General features: G+C 43.2%; 1 pseudogene; it reads right to left on the reverse strand.

Annotated features, from left to right (window-relative positions):
• Positions 1–5,667: 5,667 nt before the first annotated feature.
• LOC129638743 (thymosin beta-15A-like) lies at positions 5,668–7,725 on the reverse strand (annotated as a pseudogene).
• Between the last annotated feature and the right edge of the window lie 1,376 nt (positions 7,726–9,101).

A 9,101-nucleotide genomic window follows, 5' to 3' on the forward strand; every position in this document is an offset into this window, starting at 1 on the left:
ATGGCCTGGGGGTGTCCTGAAGCTGGCCTCAGCCCATAGGTAGGTACAGCCAAATTCTAGTCCTCAGCACTGGCTGAGCAGCCCAAGTCATCCTTGCGGTCCTGGGGCAGGCACCAGCCAGCTTTGTTGTGGGATGGGTCCTGATATGGCAGGATGAACGGCTCTGATGGTTCTGGGGCTGGTGTCTCCCCACTGGTGGGTGGTGGTACCACCCTGACAGGTAGAGGTGGGTCCTGGGGTCTCTGGCTGCAGGTCCCATGGGTCACAGAGCTTGTGTCTTGGCCTGCTTGTGGGGAGGGTGAGGCCCAGGGATTCCCAGGACTAGCACAAACTCACTGATAGATGAAGATGGGTCCTGGGAACGTGGGCTGCATAGCCCTGAGTGTCCTGGAGCCGGTGTTTCAACCCATCGGTAAGCTGGACTCGGGTCCAGAGTATGATGGGATGGTGCCTACCCCTTGATGGGTGAGGTTGGTGCTGCAGCTAGTTCTAGACTACTGGTATGTGGGGCCAGGTCCTGGGGTGGCCAAAGCTGGGTTCCAGGGTAACTACAGGCTTCAGGGGTTTCAAGGTGGGTCTGTATCTCTGCCTGGGTTTTTGCTTGGCCTAAGGCATCCCAGTACTGGTGCTGATAGGCATGTTCATCAGGTCTGGGTTATAGCACGAATAAGCTAGAAGGAGGATTACAAAATGGTGCTCTAGCACCAGGGTCCACGTGGTAGAACCAGCTCCCCCAAATGGCTGCCACCTATGTCTATATCCCCATGGTGAGCTCCAGCTGCCTTCTACTTCTCCAGGAGGCTCTCCAAGATCAGCAGATGGGTTTAACCCAGGCTTCTTTCAAATTGCTGTTTCTGTCCTAGGTTCTCAAGCTTGTTAAGATTTTCTGTGCACCTTGTAAGGGTAGAGTCTCTATTTCCCACAGCCCTCTGGCTCTCCTGAAAGTGAGCCTTACCGACCTACAAAGCCAAGCATTCTGGGGGCTTATCTTCCTGGTACAGGGCCCCCAGTCTGGAAAGACTTATGTGGGCATGGACCACTTATTCCTTGAGGAAAACTTGAATTGTTGTTATACTCCCATTATGAGGTTGCCCACCTTAGAGTATGGGTTGACCATGTCTCCACCTCCTTAATCATGTCCCAAGTTTAATATTGTTTTCTTCATAATACTTAGATTCTAAAAATACTCCCAAAGCTAGAACTGGTGAACACCTATGGGTGGAAAATATATATTCACCTAATTCTCTAGGAAACCTCCTTAGGGACAGAAAAAATATAAATAAATGTGAAATAATTTAAAAACACAATCTTTTCAATAATCTTTGGTAATACATGCAAAAATATTTATACATGTAAGAATGTAAAATCATATAGAAATGAGCCAAATTATAGAAATGAATCCAACAAGGACTTAAGCAACAACTCAAGAAATGGAGGTCATCAGTGAGCTACCGTCGGCCAAATGGCAATCTTCCAAGGGTGCATCTGCTTAAACTTCCAAGGAAGAGTTAATTTTGCTTCGAACAAAATATTAATAGTTCCACATTGTGAAGGAAAGCATATTTTATTTCCAGAGATATAATATGATGCCGCCCGAGATAGATGGTCAAGGTGGAGTGTTTGACAAAATGCGGTCCACTGGAGAAGGAAATGGCGAGCCACTTCAGCACTCTTCCTTTGAGAACCCCACGAACAGGATGAAAAGGCAATAAGATATTACACTGAAAGATGAAACCCCCAGGTCAGTAGGGAATCCAATACATTACTGGAGAACAGCAGAAAAATAGCTCCAGAAAGAATGAAGAGGCTGAGCCAAAGTGGAAATGACACCCAGTTTTGGATGTGTCTGGTGGTGAAAGTAAAAGTCTGATGCTGCAAAAAACAATATTGCATAGGAACCTGAAAAGTTAGGTCCATGAATCTAGGTAAATTGTAAGTGGTCAAACAGGAGATGCCAAGGGTGAACATATTCATTTAGGAATCGGTGAATTAAAATGGACAAGAATGGGTGAATTTAATCCAGATGACCATTATATCTACTACTATGGGTCATCTGCATTAAATGGAGTAGCCCTCATAGTCAACAAAAGAGTCTGAAATGCAGTACCTGTGTGTAATTTCAAAAGCAACAGTGATCTCGGTTCATTCCAAGACAAACCATTCAATATCACAGTCATCCAGTCTATTCTCCAACTACTAATGCCTAAGAAGATGAAGTTGAATGGTTTTATAATGATCTACGAGACCTTTTATAAATAACCCCCCCGAAAAGGTGTCCTTTTCATCATAGGAGACTGGAATGCAAAAGCAGGAAGTCAAGAGATACCTGGAGTGACAGGCAAGTTTGGCCTTGGAGTACAAAATGAAGCATGGAAAAGGCTAACAGAGTTTTGGCCAAGAGAAGCCTTTAGCTTCTCTTCTTTTCTCAGCTATTTGTAAGGCCTCGTCAGACGACCATTTAGCCTTTTTGCGTTTCGTTTTCTTGGGGATGGTCTTGATCCCTGCCTCCTGTTCAATGTCACAAACTTCCGTTCATAGTTCTTCAGGCATTCTGTCTATCAGATCTAATCCCTTGAATTTATTTGTCACTTCTACTGTATACTTGTAAGGGATTTGATTTAGGTCACACCTGAATGGTCTAGTGGTTTTCCCTACTTTCTTCAATTTAAGTCTGAATTTGGCAATAAGGAGTTCATGATTTGAGCCACAGTCAGCTCCCAGTCTTGCTTATGCTGACTGTATACAGCTTCTCCATCTTTGACTGCAAAGAATATAATCAACCTGATTTTAGTATTGGCCATCTGGTGATGTCCATGTGTAGAGTCTTCGCTTGTGTTGTTGGAAGAGTGCGATTGGTATGACCAGTGCATTCTCTTGGCAAAACTCTGTTAGCCTTCGACCTGCTTCGTTTTGTACTCCAAGGCCAAATTTGCCTGTTACTCCATGTAGCCCTTACTTTTGCATTCCAGTGCATTATAAAGTAGAGACATCACGTTGTCAACAAAGGTCGGTCTAGTCAAAGCTACGGATTTTCTAGTAGTCATGTACAGATGTTAGATTTGGACCATAAAGAAGGCTGAGCACCAAAGAATTGATGCTTTCGAACTGTGCTGCTGGGGAAAACTCTTGAGAGTCCTTTAGACTGTAAGATCAAACCAGTCAATCCTAAATGAAATCAACACTGAATGTTCATTGGAAGGAGCGATGCTGAAACTGAAGTTCCGATACTTTGGCCACCTGATCTGAAGAGCCGAATCATTGGTAAAAACCCTGATACTGGGAAAGATTGAAGGCAAAAGGAGAAGGAGGTGGCAGAGAATGGAGATGGTTAGATGGCATCACCGACTCAATGGACATGAATTTGAGCATACTCTAGGAGATAGTAGAGGACAGATGAGCCTACCATGCTATTGTCCATGGGTCACAAGGAATCAGACTCAACTTAGCAACTGAACAACAACTCTAAGACCTGTGATTGTGTCACCTCACTGATATTTGAGCAGAAGTGACCCCCCAACCCCCTTTATGCTTAGGAACGTTTATGCTATTGCAGAGACCATAGTTTTCACGTTCTGTAAACCCACTGATTATTCGAGAATGTCACCTCTTAGAAGGGAGTGGTAAGGTAATACTCCAGGTTGCAAATAGCAACAGCATAATCCCCTTTAGTCAGAAAATATCTGAATATTAATACACCACAGTATGGATGCTTAGGCACTTAAATGCTAACATGTCTAATTGGTGGGATTATAGGTGATTGGTTCTTATAAATTTCAAGTGGTAAATGTATCATTTTAGGGCAGTGATCTGGGCTCATCTGTTTATATGTATTCCTGATTATATTAGTCAGCTAGGCTTGGCATAACAAAATACTGTAGACTAGGTGGCATAAACAACAGAAGTTCATTTTCTCACAGTTCTGGAGGCTAGAAGTGCCAAAATCAAGATCTAGCAGTGTCAGTTTCTGGAGAAACCTCTCTTTCTGTATTACTAGTGGTTATCTTCTTGTTGGGTCCTCACATGTAGGGGAACGATCTGGTATCTCTTCCTCTTCCGTATGGCCACAATCCTATCCAATTATGCCCCTGCCCCCATCTCAATTAATTACCTAAATACCCTATCTCCAGATCCAGTCACACTTGGGGTTAGGGCTCCAACATATTAATTTTTTGGAGGGGAGCCAATTCGGTTCATAGCACCTGTGCTCACCACAAACACCAAAAATACTTGGTTCATAAAACAGTGAATTCTGTTCAGGACAAGAACCAGGCCAGAAGTTCTGTGCTGCAGCTCATTCACAGGTATTAGATATCTGAGCTGATGCCCAATGAAAGATGTGATGTGCTTAGCAAAGCGGGTGTTAGCAAGAGACTCTTGTCCCTCCCCATCCAACCCCAGCCTTTCATGTCCCCTGACCTTAGTTGAAAAGCACTTTCCAAAAAGCAAGAAGAGTCCCCCTAAAATTCCAGCCCTTATACACCTTAGAAGATCAAGTCAGACCCTTTGTTTTCATTTCCTCATTTCTGAGACAAAGGGGCTAGTCTACGTGACCTCTTCTCCCAAGGCTCTCTATCTTTATAATTCCAACTTTCAGGAAAAGCACTTAGCATCCCTGTTGGGAGGCACATATACTGAATAATATCCTGCAAACTGAGATGGAACTTTGGGACCAAAAAAACAGAGGGAGCAATGCCACGGAGTGCAATTATGAAGTTCACTGTGGGTAAATCACATACAAGCACAAAGGATAGAGTCGACAGATAATTCAGAGGCATTCGAAGCTGCACTGCACACTGACTGCCAAAAAGGGTACAAAAGAATTTAATGGGACCAGAGCTAAAAGTAGAATCTGACCAACAAGACAGAAGCACAGGTGCAACAACTGGAATCGGGGCTCCTCCCCTCAGGGGTTTCATGACCATTAGCCATTTATGTCAGCAAAAGCACTCTTGCAGGTCTCACATCAGATGAAGGCAAGGGCAAAAGTTGATAGGGTACTCATCTGGCTTGGACTCACTTCTTGTAAATTAAGCTAAAGCTCAATCATGTGAAAAGAGGGGAGGTTAGGACTGTGTGAATTAAGATGGAACTGACAAAATGGAGTTGCTGTGGTTCAGCCACACAATCCCCAAGTCAGGACCCACTTCATCTGGACAGAAGGGGCCTTTCCTGAGAGCCAAATCTGCTAAAATAGCTTTCCTGCACTCATTTTGTTCGGCTGAAAAGTAGCCTTGTGTACTTTCATTCCTTAGAAGACCACCAGAAATGAACCACAGGAGCCCATGCTAAACATATTGGTTATATTATTATTTTGCTGCTTCATTAGAAGTGAAAATAAATTGTGAGAAGATGCAAAACCATGCAACTTAATGATTATAAACAACTGAGGAAATCGTTGTAGAAAGTGAAAAGCAGCTTATCCTATGGGGGAGTACAGACTACACACACAAAGATCATCAATTGTGAGATTATTGACAGCATCTGCCTTTTGGAATTTATGCACCAATGGAAGTTTTAAGATGAGGGGAGGGGACATTGGCTACCCCTGACCTCTTAGCCAGGGGTTATGGGTGAGAAGACATCAGAAGATACCTAAAATCTCTATAAAGATTTGCCAAAAGCAAGACACTCAATGTTGAAATTTGCTCTTGCAAGGAGGTCCCCATTTTATGATGTTTGAGCACACACGTTCTCCTGCTGGATAGCTGGGGGAAAATCAAACGCAAAAAAATTATTATGAGGGTATTTTCTTAAGGTTAAGTTCAATTTCTTCCAAAAGAGCTCATTGCCAAGTCATTGGACTCTGCCATAAGAAAGAAAATGTTGGTCACTCAGTCGTGTCCAACTGTTTGCAATCCCATGGCCTGTAGCTCTCCAGGCTCTTCTGAACATGGGATTTCCCAGGCAAGAATACTGGAGTGGATTGCCATTCCCTTCTCCAGGGGATCATCTTAAACCAGAGATCGAACCTGAGTCTCCGCATTGCAGGCGGATTCTTTACTGTCTGAGCCACCAGGGAGGTGGCCATACCTTCTTTAAATTTAGAATGCCAAGGCACTAACCACAAATCCTCAGTGAGGTATGTGTGTGTGCAATGTAATGAACAGAACGTTTGTTAGACTCAACTGTAGACATTTTTTTTCCCCATTTGAGAGGTAGACATATGCTGTTTTCATTTTTTCCACAGATTGCTCTGAGACTGAGGGGCAAGTGAAGCATTGTCTTCAGAATTATCTATCACTATTGCAGCCATGAAATTAAAAGATGCTTACTCCTTGGAAGGAAAGTTATGACCAAGCTAGACAGCATATTAAAAAGCAGAGATATTACTTTGCCAACAAAGGTCCATCTAGTCAAGGCTGTGGTTTTCCCCATGGTCATGTATGGATGTGAGAGTTGGACTGTGAAGAAAGCTGAGCGCCGAAGGATTGATGCTTTTGAACTGTGGTGTAGGAGGAGACTCTTGAGAGTCCCTTGGACTGCAAGGAGAGCCAACCAGTCCATCCTAAAGGAGATCAGTCCTGGGTGTTCATTGGAAGGACTGATGCTGAGGCTGAAACTCCAATACTTTGGCCACCTCATGCAAAGAGTTGACTCATTGGAAAAGACCCTGATGCTGGGAGGGATTAGAGGCAGGAGGAGAAGGGGACGACAGAGGATGAGATGGTTGGATGGCATTGCCGACTCTATGGACATGGGTTTGGGTGTACTCCGGGAGTTGGTGATGGACAGGGAGGCCTGGTGTTCTGTGGTTCATGGGGTCACAGTGTTGGACACGACTAAGTGACTGAACTGAACTGAACTGATATGATCAGAAAGGTAAGCCTTTTCAGACAATCTTGACTAACTTTGGAACTTTCAGATAACGCTACATGACAAAACGTTTCCCTTGGCTTGGAGTTTCTCCAGCAGGCTGTAAGTGGGGAGGGCCAAACTGATCCCCTGACCCCTGGGAGATTTGAGTATAGCCAATATCTAAACTGATTATCTCACCTCATCCTGTCGTGAGGTAGAGAAGGCCAAAACCATAGTTTGTTTGATTCATATGGATGAGATAAAAGACCCAAAACGCTAGATGCAGAAAAATGATGAATAGCCAAAATTGGACAAAACTCTTACATTTCTAATGTTACTTCCAATATTTTAAGATTGATTTTAATGTGATTCTTAGTAATGTTCCAACAAAATCAGTTTTTGTATTCCATTACTTCTAAGGCCTATTTTGCAAGAACTACTTATATAAGCAAAGTAAAATGGCAATAATTTTGCTATTTTTAAATGTTACATTGGGCTTCCCTGGTGGCTCACAAAGTAAAGAATCTACCTGTATTGCAGGAGGCACAGGACTGATCCCTGGGTGGGGAAGACCCCCTGCAGTAGGAACTCAATTCACTCCAGTATTCTTGCCTGGAGAAGTCCAAGGACAGGGAACCCTGATGAGCTATAGTGCATGGGGTTACAAAGAGTCAGACACAACTGAATGACTAAATGACTAATGCCATGTTACACTAAATAACTGATACCCTATTGTTTACTTTGTGGCAAAATTTACTAGAAAGCATGTATTTAAGAGAATCTATTAATTTTCACAATGGTTTGTCTCAAATAGAAAATCCTCATGACTTACTTTCCTTTGAGGGAAGAGTGTTTTTTCCTTTAGTATTAGTTTTCTTCAGTTAGGACCTGTCAAACTTCTCCACTTCACAAGTCTGGCTCATCACTCATTTTGACGAAGTTCAATTCAGTTCAGTTCAGTCGCTCAACCATGTCCGACTCTTTGTGACCTCATGGACTGCAGCACGCCAGGCTTCCCTGTCCATCACCAACTCCCAGAGCTTACTCTAGGATTGACTGGTTTGATCTCCTTGCAGTCCAGGGACTCTCGAGAGTCTTTTCCAACACCACAGTTATCTTGATGAAAAGACTGAAAAAAAAATTGGAAAAAAAAAAAAAAAAAAAACAAAAAACCTTACCTGGTAAAACCATTATCATACTAAGGAGTAAGAGACAAAATCCTCACATTTAATGTCAATATGTATTTTACCTGCTGATTTTCAAAAGGCAAACAGCAACAGATCTTAGAAGAGTCATGTTTTTAATAAAATACATTTTATTCCACATCAATTTTCCGTTTCTGAAGACAGTAAATGCCACTGGATCAAGTGCACTAGAAACAAAGATGTTCTAGAAGCCCGGAGCCAATATGTCTGACTCTTTTAAAAATCACAGCAAAAGTAAAATGGAGGTAATAGAAACATATGAGAAGAGAGGGATAGGATAAAAATTAAGGACTGGGTTTGACCAACTAACGAATTTGTAACAGGAGATAGCACTATTTGAGCAGCTTCACTTTGTATTCAATTATTAGAGAGGGGGACATTTTTCTTGGGGGGGTTAGGAAGCAGCATGCAAATGTAGCATTAACTGGACTAGTTTCTTTCTATTTCATCTGCCTGAAGACAAGAGACTAAGGGGCTACAATAAGAGGAGGGATTAAATCCAGTCAAAATTAATTACATGTCTCACAATACCTCCCTGTGGGACTGGTTTGTAAATGCTGTAAGATGGCACAGCTAATTATGATCAAACCAAGAACTTCAGCAGAAAGGGATAAACCAAACAGAGTCGATTTTTATTTTACCATGTTTTTTCCTCAAGAGGAGAGAGGAGGAGATGAAGCTAAGTGAAGTGCTCAGTGATCATTCCGGGTTTGTCCAGAGGGGAAAATAGAGGACCTCTGGGCCCAGAAAGCAGAACCCTCCTGCCCGTGTCTGGTCTCATCCCGGTGGAGTAAGAGGTGTCTAGTGCCTAGACGAGAATGGAGAGGCCCCCAAGCAACCAGACGTCCCGAATATGCCTCCCCTCCGTCGTGGTCACCCTAGGACCCTCCTGGAGAAGCGATCAGCTGCCAAAATCCAGAGGTGGGGAAACAGGGACTTTAAATAAAAAAACAACAGGGCTGGCCTCATAAGCCACGTTGTTAGTAGCGATTTGCTTACATTTTAAAATAACTATCATCACTGTTGGTAGCCCATTCCAACCTAGCTGTCACAGGAGGGGAGGGAGCGAAGCGCCAGTCCCAGAGGGCCCATTCTGAGCCC

Source organism: Bubalus kerabau, chromosome X, assembly GCF_029407905.1.
Source record: "Bubalus kerabau isolate K-KA32 ecotype Philippines breed swamp buffalo chromosome X, PCC_UOA_SB_1v2, whole genome shotgun sequence".
Lineage (NCBI taxonomy): Eukaryota > Metazoa > Chordata > Mammalia > Artiodactyla > Bovidae > Bubalus > Bubalus kerabau.